This window comes from Carlito syrichta, unplaced genomic scaffold (assembly GCF_000164805.1).
Source record: "Carlito syrichta isolate Samal-C Ts95f unplaced genomic scaffold, Tarsius_syrichta-2.0.1 Scaffold314723, whole genome shotgun sequence".
NCBI lineage: Eukaryota > Metazoa > Chordata > Mammalia > Primates > Tarsiidae > Carlito > Carlito syrichta.
In genome coordinates, this window is record NW_007258819.1 from 1 (window position 1) to 9,255 (window position 9,255).

A 9,255-nucleotide genomic window follows, 5' to 3' on the forward strand; every position below is an offset into this window, starting at 1 on the left:
ACACAATAAAGATAAAAACTAATCAGTCTCACCTAATTTTCCACACCTTACAACGAAGACGACAACTTAATAATTCATAAGGGTTTTTTTTAACAACCTTGCCTATTTATAATTACAAATAAATAGACACAGATCATTTTACATCCATGTGGTCTACTCACTCCAAAGGATTCACATCAAACTGTCACAAACAAAAATAACCAAAATGTCTTATATATATAACATATTAAAAAAAAACTTTTGCGGTTTTTTTCTTACAAAAACACTAAAAAAAACCAAGATACCAACATGGAAGACTACAAAACCAGAGGGATAAAGAGACACCCCAATTGACAGTCACCATTAGTGACAAAACTCCAACTGCTCATCAAACACCTGATAAAAACAAACCAGCTACGGAAATGATGCCCATTGCTTATGCATACAGTCTGTGAAAACACTAAAAACATAACTGCCCCAAAAAACCTTAACGCCCTAGACCTTGTCTACTGGCAGGCCAAAGATCCGTTGAAAAACAGATACACTCTCTTCTAAAGAGAAACAAAACAAAACAAAACACTTGACTCACAAATGGTGGCCACTTATAAAGACCTACAAATGTGCTAAACTGCCTGGCACTGGTTCACCATCATCCCAACAATCCCCCAGGTAAATAAGATGCTAAAACCCAAATTAATTTCTCAATTTAACACAGGTGCCAACATTTTGGTCCTGGCTATCCATGTTAAAATCATATAGCCTTATCCAAAAAAATTTTCTCCTTTACACAAAAGGGAGGGAGGAAGAAGGAGACAAAACTTCAATTAGCCCTCCCCCATCGTCTTTGTTACAAAAAAGCAAGGTTTTTTTTTCTTTTCAAAATCTTTGGACTATCACTTTGGCTAAATAAGTAAATTTTACAATAGCTGTGATTTTGTGTTATAACATGTTTTTAAAAACTTTGGTACTTAAACACTTCAAGTTCTCGATTCAGTTTTGCTAGGGTGAGATAAAAAATAAGCTCCAGGAACCACACCAACCCCACCCCCTTCTGAATTGCCTAAAGCCAGGTAAATTAATTTCACTAACAGTACTGCCAAATTGCTAACAAACTCTAAGATCTCCTTGTAGACACAATGATTACCATCTAACATAGTATAAATGGCAAAATAGCCTGGGCTTCACCCTCTAACATATCAATCGTTGTAAAAGTATATTCAGACCTATTATAAAAACAAAAGAAACTGTTTTCTCTTGCCAATGTTTACCTGTTGTAAATTCTCAATTTAAGCTGCAACCTAACTACATGTCTCTAATATTTTCAATTTTTCTTTCTTCAAACTTTGTAAAAGTGACTGTATTTTCTTGTTAAAAATACAACTGTAGATAATTTACAAAGGAATATTTCAATTTATGTTAAAAAATTAGAAGCTTTGGCTAAATATACATATAATGTACAGGACTGCTTTCCCTTTTTCAAAATTGCTTTTGGGACAATAGCCTTTCTCATCATCATTTGCTTAATAATTTTTGCCTGTGCTCTCACTTAATGTTTTATTAGATCCAAATAATATTCAGTTAAAGTCCTGCCGTTTCCTATTCATGCCCTTGGAAATAAATAGGTAGAGACATCTCTACAGCCCCATCTCAGCAGGAAATAGATACATAAAAATGATTTTCACCCTGTTTCCCAGGATCATAAGAATATTTCCAAAAGCAGGAGTGGGGAATGAAAGGTACCTATAGAAACCTAGAAGAAATTTAGCTTACTCTTTAGTCTTTTTGCCTTATTGTAACCATTAGCAAGCATTCAGACATTCTACTACAGAACAAGCAGCAGCCTATCCCATCTCCCTTGGCAAATCTCCTTCAGATACAAAACCAGGACAGCCTAACCATTCATGGTTTAACATAATAATCTCTAGTAAACTTTTAGGTTCCTTGACAAGAACAAAGATCAAAGATCGGCCTTTGACTGACCAAAGTCATAAAAGTAATAATAAGACCACCCCACCTTTGGTCAAGGAATTTGTGAGTTGCAAATGTCTGAGTTTGTGAATTGCAAATGTCTAACAAGTCTCTTATAGGAAACTCCCCCCTAGGGTTAACCTAATCAGCCCTCTGTGAACTACATGACACAAATAAGCCCCACCATGGCAAGCAATCATGTGACTAACCCACCCATCTGCCTGCTGTCCATCACCTGACATCATCAGTACCTGTACTTGTCTGCCCCTTTGTGGTGATGTTGTTAAACCCAAAATTCAAAATCCGAGAGACCACCAAAGAGCCAGCTCCGATGCAAACACATGAGGGTCTTTATTCAGGCTCGAATCTAGGCTCATGTCTGAAGCCAATGCAGCAGCTTCAGGGATGAGAGCCTCGACCCAGGCTAACACGCACCTTTTATACATAATTCTGAAGGGGTGGGGTGGCTTCACAAACTTGTGCACACAGGATTGGATAAAAACTATATGATGCAGTTACAAAGACTTTGGTTGATTTAAGTTTGATTTGCACGGGCTCAGGCTTAGTTACTTGTGATGGACAAGTAACTGCCAAATGGGCGGAATGGAATGCCAGATAAGCTAGGTTTAGTGAGCAGGCAGGAGGTTTGAAACAACACCGAGCTTACCAAGAGAGAGACGCCACAGAGGCTACCACAATTTAAGCAAAGGAATGTCCAGAAGGGGCTTATTGCTTAACATTCACACACTGCTAGCAGCAGTTGCAGAATTCATATGGTAATAGTTCTTTTTGAATTTTTTTTTTATTCTCTTGGGTCTCTCAATGTGAAAACAGACCACCACCCAACCACCTTAATGATCTTCCCCCATCAAGGGGAATAGTTAAAAGGGAGTCAACCACAAGCAACCAGGGGCCATTGCCTTGCTAGGGTCTGGTGTGGCCATGTGCTCTTTGAGCCATGGCTGTCGCCATGTTTTCTGGCTTTGGTCCCCCTCTCCCACCTTGGGGAGGTGAATCTTCTCTCTCCTTTCTCTTTCTCTCTCTAATTTACTTTTAAATAAACTTTTCTTTCTTAACCTTTCTGTGTGTCACAATTCTTTGCAATTTACTCGGATCTCTGGGTTCCTAGCACGCACCTCTGGCTTGCCAGCTCTGGCAGTGCTGCTGTGCCGCCCTGAGCCTCTCCACCCTCACCCTGTCCATCTGTACCCTAACACCTGCAACCCTGCTGGCCATCTGGGGAGCTGAAAAGAGCCTTCCAGTTTCTCCAGGTTTGACCAAGAAACTAAAAAATAATTCCAAGCAATACTTCAGACTCCACTACTTTCGCAATTTATTCAGCAAACGACCCTGCACTCTTAAGACAGCTAGTAGTTATCAACTGATTTCGAATCACAAGTTTTCCTTTAAGGTCATGTGTAGAAGTTAGTTTCATTCTGCCCTATTTTTGCCCACCATAAAAAATAATCTTTTTACAAACTGCCTAAAATTGAACTTATTTATGTCCTGGGAAAGGCATGTCCAGATAAATATTTGTATAAGCTATGGAGAGAATTAGACTACCCTAGTGACAATGTAAAAAAAACAAACAAATCAAATTACCACCCCCACAACCAATCAAAAGACAGCTGGAAACACCACTGACCTCTAGGGTGGAAACAGCCTTCTTAGGCCCTTCAGAAAAAGCCTCTCTCCCCAGGCCGCAGGTCTTTGGGCTCCCCCAGTGTCAAAATCAGGGAACCCTGCACATCCTCCAACACACTGCCTGGCCACATACACAGCGAATAGGTGTGGAATCATTTCATTTAGTTTATTAGACAAAAATATATGATTTAGACAAGTTCATTGATGCGCTATTTACAATCTAAAATCACTTTATATACAGAAAGAGAATCGAAAGACACAAACACGTGGTGGTATTTACCAGAACCCTCGCTGTAGCAGTGGAGTGGCCAGCAGAAGACCTGCCACCCAGATGCGAGCTCAGCCTGTACGGGTCCCTTTTCGCAGAGTACGAAGGACGGAAGTCATTGACATAATTGTCATATCTGTCCTTTACACCAGTCTGAAGTATTTGTCTTAATTCCTCCTTGGTTCCCCCTCCCCAGCTCCCCCCGGCTCCCCTACAAAAGCAAAGAAGACCCTTAATCCGACAGACAGGAGGGTGGCCAGGATCTTTGGCGTTGCCTCCTGCAGGGCCAGAGTGCTACATGGAGAACAGGAAGACAAGAAGACATGAGCACCATGAGTGTCTGGCCACCACTGGACATCACCGGTCACGCAGCAGATGCCAGGGGTGAGTCGCCGCACCTCAAAGCCCTGGATCTGGAAAAAAGCAGGTGGCGGCTCCCCCAGTGCCTGGGGCTGGCGATCGCACCCCTTCCATATCGACTGTGCAACCCCGGCCACAACCTGGTCCTGCTCCTCCTGGGTCCCAGCTAGTCTCCCATCCCTGTGCCCACCCCGTGGCAGAAGCAAACACTCACTTGTCGTGTACCAGCTGGAAAGGGCGACTTGAACTGCTATGCTGGGAAATCTGGACTGGGAATGAGGGATTGGAAGAGGCAAGAGGTTAGGACAAGGGACAGGTGAGAAGGTGTGTGAAGGTGCCTCCCCCTCACTCCTCCTGTCTGATGCTCCCACTGGTTCTCTGAAATGCTCCCATGATCCCCCCAGCCCCAGGCAGACCTTGAGGTAGAGTACAACTCTCTGGGGAAAGCCCCAGGACCTTGGCCAGGTTCTCCAAATTTAGACAGGGATTAATCTCAGCCCCAGGGTTCAGTGACTGCGGCCTCACACCCTCCTGGCCCCAACTCCTCTCCTCTCAACCTCTGCATTCCCAGCTGCTATCCTGCAGGACACGGTCCCGCGGAGCTGTATCTGGAATCGCGGGGCTGCTGCAGACCAAGGCCTTGTCTCAGTGGAGTGGCCCTGTGGAAGATGAGGGCCATGTGGCACCCCGTGGGGTGCGCCCACATCCAAGAAGGAGGGTAGGTTGAGCAGGAAGCCCTGCGCAAAGAACACACCATTGGTCCAGTTGGAGGACAAGCCGATGTGGCAGGTGTACAGTTCGTGACTGGGCAGAAAGGCTGATTGCTGGAGCAGCGCCCGCAGAGGGCCCATGGGTCTGTAGGGTCAGTGGATGGAGGCAGTGAGGTCTTGGGTGTGCCTTCGGGGCTCTTGGCGGTCTCCATCAGAGACCAAATCTTGGACTTGCTATGGGACGCTCCCTGCAGGCCCCTCGCTGCAGAGCTGGGGCTCAGCAGGCCCATGCTGCCAGGCTCCAGGCTCCCCTTAGTGGAGCCCAGGGGCGAGTCTTGGGACTTGAGCTCCTCAGCCACTGCCAGGTGCGAACCTGAGTCCTGAGCATGGGATGTGCGCACAGTTCGGTCTTGTCCTCATCGTCTTTGTTGTTCTGGTCGCCATCATGTGGATGTCAATTCTCTCCAAATCAATCTCATTGTCATCCTCGGCCTTCTCTGGGTCGCCATTGGTGTCACTGCTAAAGAGGGCACAGTCCTCCTGGTCCTTGCTGCTCACATCCCACGTCACCTTGCTCTTCTTCTTGAGGCACCAGTGTGCATTGGGGAACCAGGTGGAGACCTGCGTGAGGGTCATCTTGGTGATGATGCCTAGTATGATCTTCTCACCCTTGGTGGAGTAGGATTTCTTGCAGTGTTCGTTCAGTGAGGCCTTGAGTATGCTGGTGCTCTTGTGTGTGCGTTCTTGGACCACCCGGGGGTCCCCATACTGGAACTGGCCATAGAGGTTATAGGCAGGTGCACTGTGCATGACAAAGGTGGCCTGGTCACCCTGGGGTTGTCCTTGAGCTCATACTTGGAGTCCTGCAGCAACCCACAGGGCCAGCATCCAGAGGGAGGAGGGAGGTGTGAGAGAGAAAGAGAGAGGTCTGGGGCCAGAGAGGTCTGGAGCAGCTACTGCTGTCGGCACAGAACCTTCAATTTTCTGGTACTGGAAGGCCCCTTAATCCACTTCATGGGGGAAAGGAGGGTCAGAGACAGGAGTCTGCCTTTCCACCCACTGCAAAAATTGGTTGTTTGTCACTCTAGAAAAGTTACAGCAAGTGCACCTCTCTGGAAGGGCATGCAGGAGACGCCGTCCCACATGCTTCCCTGGATGCCCACCTTGCCCCCACCAGCCACTCCAAAACCTAATGCTACACAACCATATCTCCAAGTTTATCTCACACTAACTAGAGAACAAAACTTTTCACCTAGGCAGATACAGCCATTTTTTCCAAATGCAAACAGTCCATTGCCTAGGCCTCCTCCCTTTACCCCAAGGGGAGTAGCTAAAAATAAACCGCCCTGGTTTTCCTGGGGCCTGAACCCACTAGTGATGTAAAAGGAAAATTCAAGTCTCTTATCTCCCAAATATGTCTGCATATAATGGTTCACCCACACTTAAAGGTCTTTAGCAGTGACAGCTAATTTAAAATTTTAATGCTGGCCATGATTGACAACAATAACAAAAACACCATCTTAAAAAATACAAAAGTTGGGCTTATCCTGTAAAATATTAATGCTTAGGCTGAGAGCTGTGCACTGCCAGGAGGGAAAGAGCTGTTTCCTGGGCCAAGTCCTGGTTACATAATCTCCCAAGTTTGACTTTGATCTGAAGGGAACAAACACAAACTGTTTGAAGGCATTTAGAGGCAGTGATTTATGCGTAATCAACATTCTACTTATCATCAGTTGTAAAACACAGCAAGTCAAATTATCCCATCAAATTATTTTGGTAAATAACATTTTTTTCTTTCTAACAACCTCATTAGACCTCATTACTACCATAAATTCCCCAGACAGACTTTCACAATTTTATTTGCACATGCAGGGTTCCCAAATAGCACACATCTGTATTCAAAATGACTGTAAAATGTGACCACCCTCCATGTAGAAAACAATCAATGTGCCACATCAGCAAAGGGAATCCAGATTCTGAGAAACTTGTAAATGAGCAGATTTCCTTGACTATTTAGCTTGGTGAAGAAGGTCACAGATAAAAGTTTTCTGTGACTAGATTTCATTTTTGCCTAATCACTGCAAAATGTACTTTCTGCTTTTCTAATTATTTTGGTTATACTGGAGAAGAAGACGTTTCAGTGTGGACTCTACTGGGAATTCTTTCTGAAGGGACACCTTATAAATCTCTCATCCTGACAGCCAAGACAAAATGTGACTGATCTTTTTCCATAGTCTGAGATCTGAAAGATGATCTGAAAGGAGATCTGAAAGGTGGGCCTCTCTCAGAGAAGTAGGCTTTTCTTCAAAACTACAAGAAAAGTTAAAGCAAAATCCATCAGCCTTTCTCTGCTCCTCACGGTTGGCGGGGATTGATTCCTGCACCCTCTTTGGGGAATGAGAATTCTTGGGGGCACCATGGCAGTGAGTTATCTTTGGGGAGCAACACAGGAGGGGTCTGTCTTCCCCAGGACCCTACACAACCCCACACAACTCCCCAGTAGCCCAAAGTTGGAGCCTGGATTTCACAGTCAGACCTGGGAAAATGGATCATTTGAGCTAGCAGACAGGCCAATGCCCCTGCAGAGAATTAAATGTGCAGCCACCTCCTCTCACAGCTGATACCCACTGGGAGGAAGGACTAAGAGGACACAATTTATGTCAAGTCACTGGACACTGTTTTCTCTAATCCTCCATTACTTAACACAAGAAGAAAAGGGCTATTCCTTGGGTGCAAATGAAATGAAAACCTTGGCAACTTACAAAAGTAAAACCAAACACCGCTTCAGATGCCAAAAATAATTTCAACTTAATTTTTGCTTATGCTCAAAACTGCACACTCGCCACAAGCAGACCTCCTCATCCCATACAACCCCTATTGCTTGGGTTATTTTGATGTGCTAAACATGGCTTTATAGGATTCCCTCTGAAAAACTTGGATACAATTACCTCAGCTCTGCCAGAAAGAAAGAAAACCAAGTCTTCCAGACTTGACTGAAAAGTTGAAGAGTACACAGGAGCGGGGCCAGTGGCCAAGAAGAGGAGTCCCACTAAGCCAGGTTAAGCCACTGGGACCCCCCCTGCCCTGGCCCCTGGGCCACCCTGGGCCAACTTGTCCCCAACCTCCAACACGGGCAAGGAATCTTACCCTGCTTCTGTTGCTGCTCTCCACTCCTGCTGCGACACGTTCCTGACCCAGCCCCTCCAATTCCCCAGGTCTAGACAACCCAGAGGCCACTGGAGGGTCCTCTACTCTCTTCTAAGACAGCCAGGGGTAGTGTGGGGGAGTGACCACCACTGCCCAGGCCCACCCACAGATCCCCACCCTCTGCTTCCCTCTCTGGGGGCCTGAAGTCCCACAGAATCAGGGAGATTCCCATTTTTCAAGACTGAGGACAGACACCAAGACATCTATAACTAGTGACAATGATGCCCACAATAGTCATTACTAATTACCATCTCTGAAGGCAGGTTTGATTTCTCTGCTAGTAGTCAAGTTTACTGTTGGGAGCTGGCCACAGAGGCCCACTGAGTGTTAGGGATCAGGGAGGGCCGTGGACCCCGAGACCACTAGGATGTGTTCAGGAGCCATTGACCCCATTTTCCTCCTCCTTTTACCATGTAGTACAAGTAAACTAAAGGAACTCTGCTGATCTAAGCTGAAGGCTCTGTGACTGTGACAGGCATGGCTCACTCTAGAAACCCATTGTTCCTGTTTCCTATAAACTGTGGTTTTGGCTTAGGTATTAGATATAATTCAAACTCAGGTCACATTTGGGAGCCTTTTACATGGTACAAGCCTCTTTATAAGATTTAAAAGTATATTTGTAGAATTAGTATATACTTATGGAGAGCTGTTTTCAGCTTTAGATGGTATAGATGATTATCTAGAGTTACCAGAAATGATCCAGCACAAACTTTGGACTGGGTCACATTCCTGAGGGCCCAGCGCGTACTTTGGACTGGGTTGCAATCTTTTAGACCAGATTTAGCTACAGTTAGTGTAGGGTTTTTCTACTTATTATAGAAATTGAATTTATTTTATTCATAGAAAGCATTGTAGAATAGGTCATGCTACATCAGGGAATCATGTTAGTTCAAGAAAGATCAATCATGATAATTTGAGGTTTAATAAGAATACAGTTAACTTTAGAAATTTCATTGTCTCCATTTTCTACTATTGTGGTTTTGGCCTTAGTACATTTACAGTTTATATTTGGGTTTTATTTTTAGAAGCTTTATTGCTGATAATCAGCTTTATATATTAGGATTAGGAATTAGAAACTTTTATAGAAATTAGGATAGATATATAGGATCTTAGAATAGC

At 44.6% G+C, this 9,255-nt stretch overlaps 1 pseudogene; it reads right to left on the reverse strand.

The window, feature by feature from the left end:
• Positions 1-4,026: 4,026 nt before the first annotated feature.
• LOC103274323 lies at positions 4,027-6,074 on the reverse strand (annotated as a pseudogene).
• Between the last annotated feature and the right edge of the window lie 3,181 nt (positions 6,075-9,255).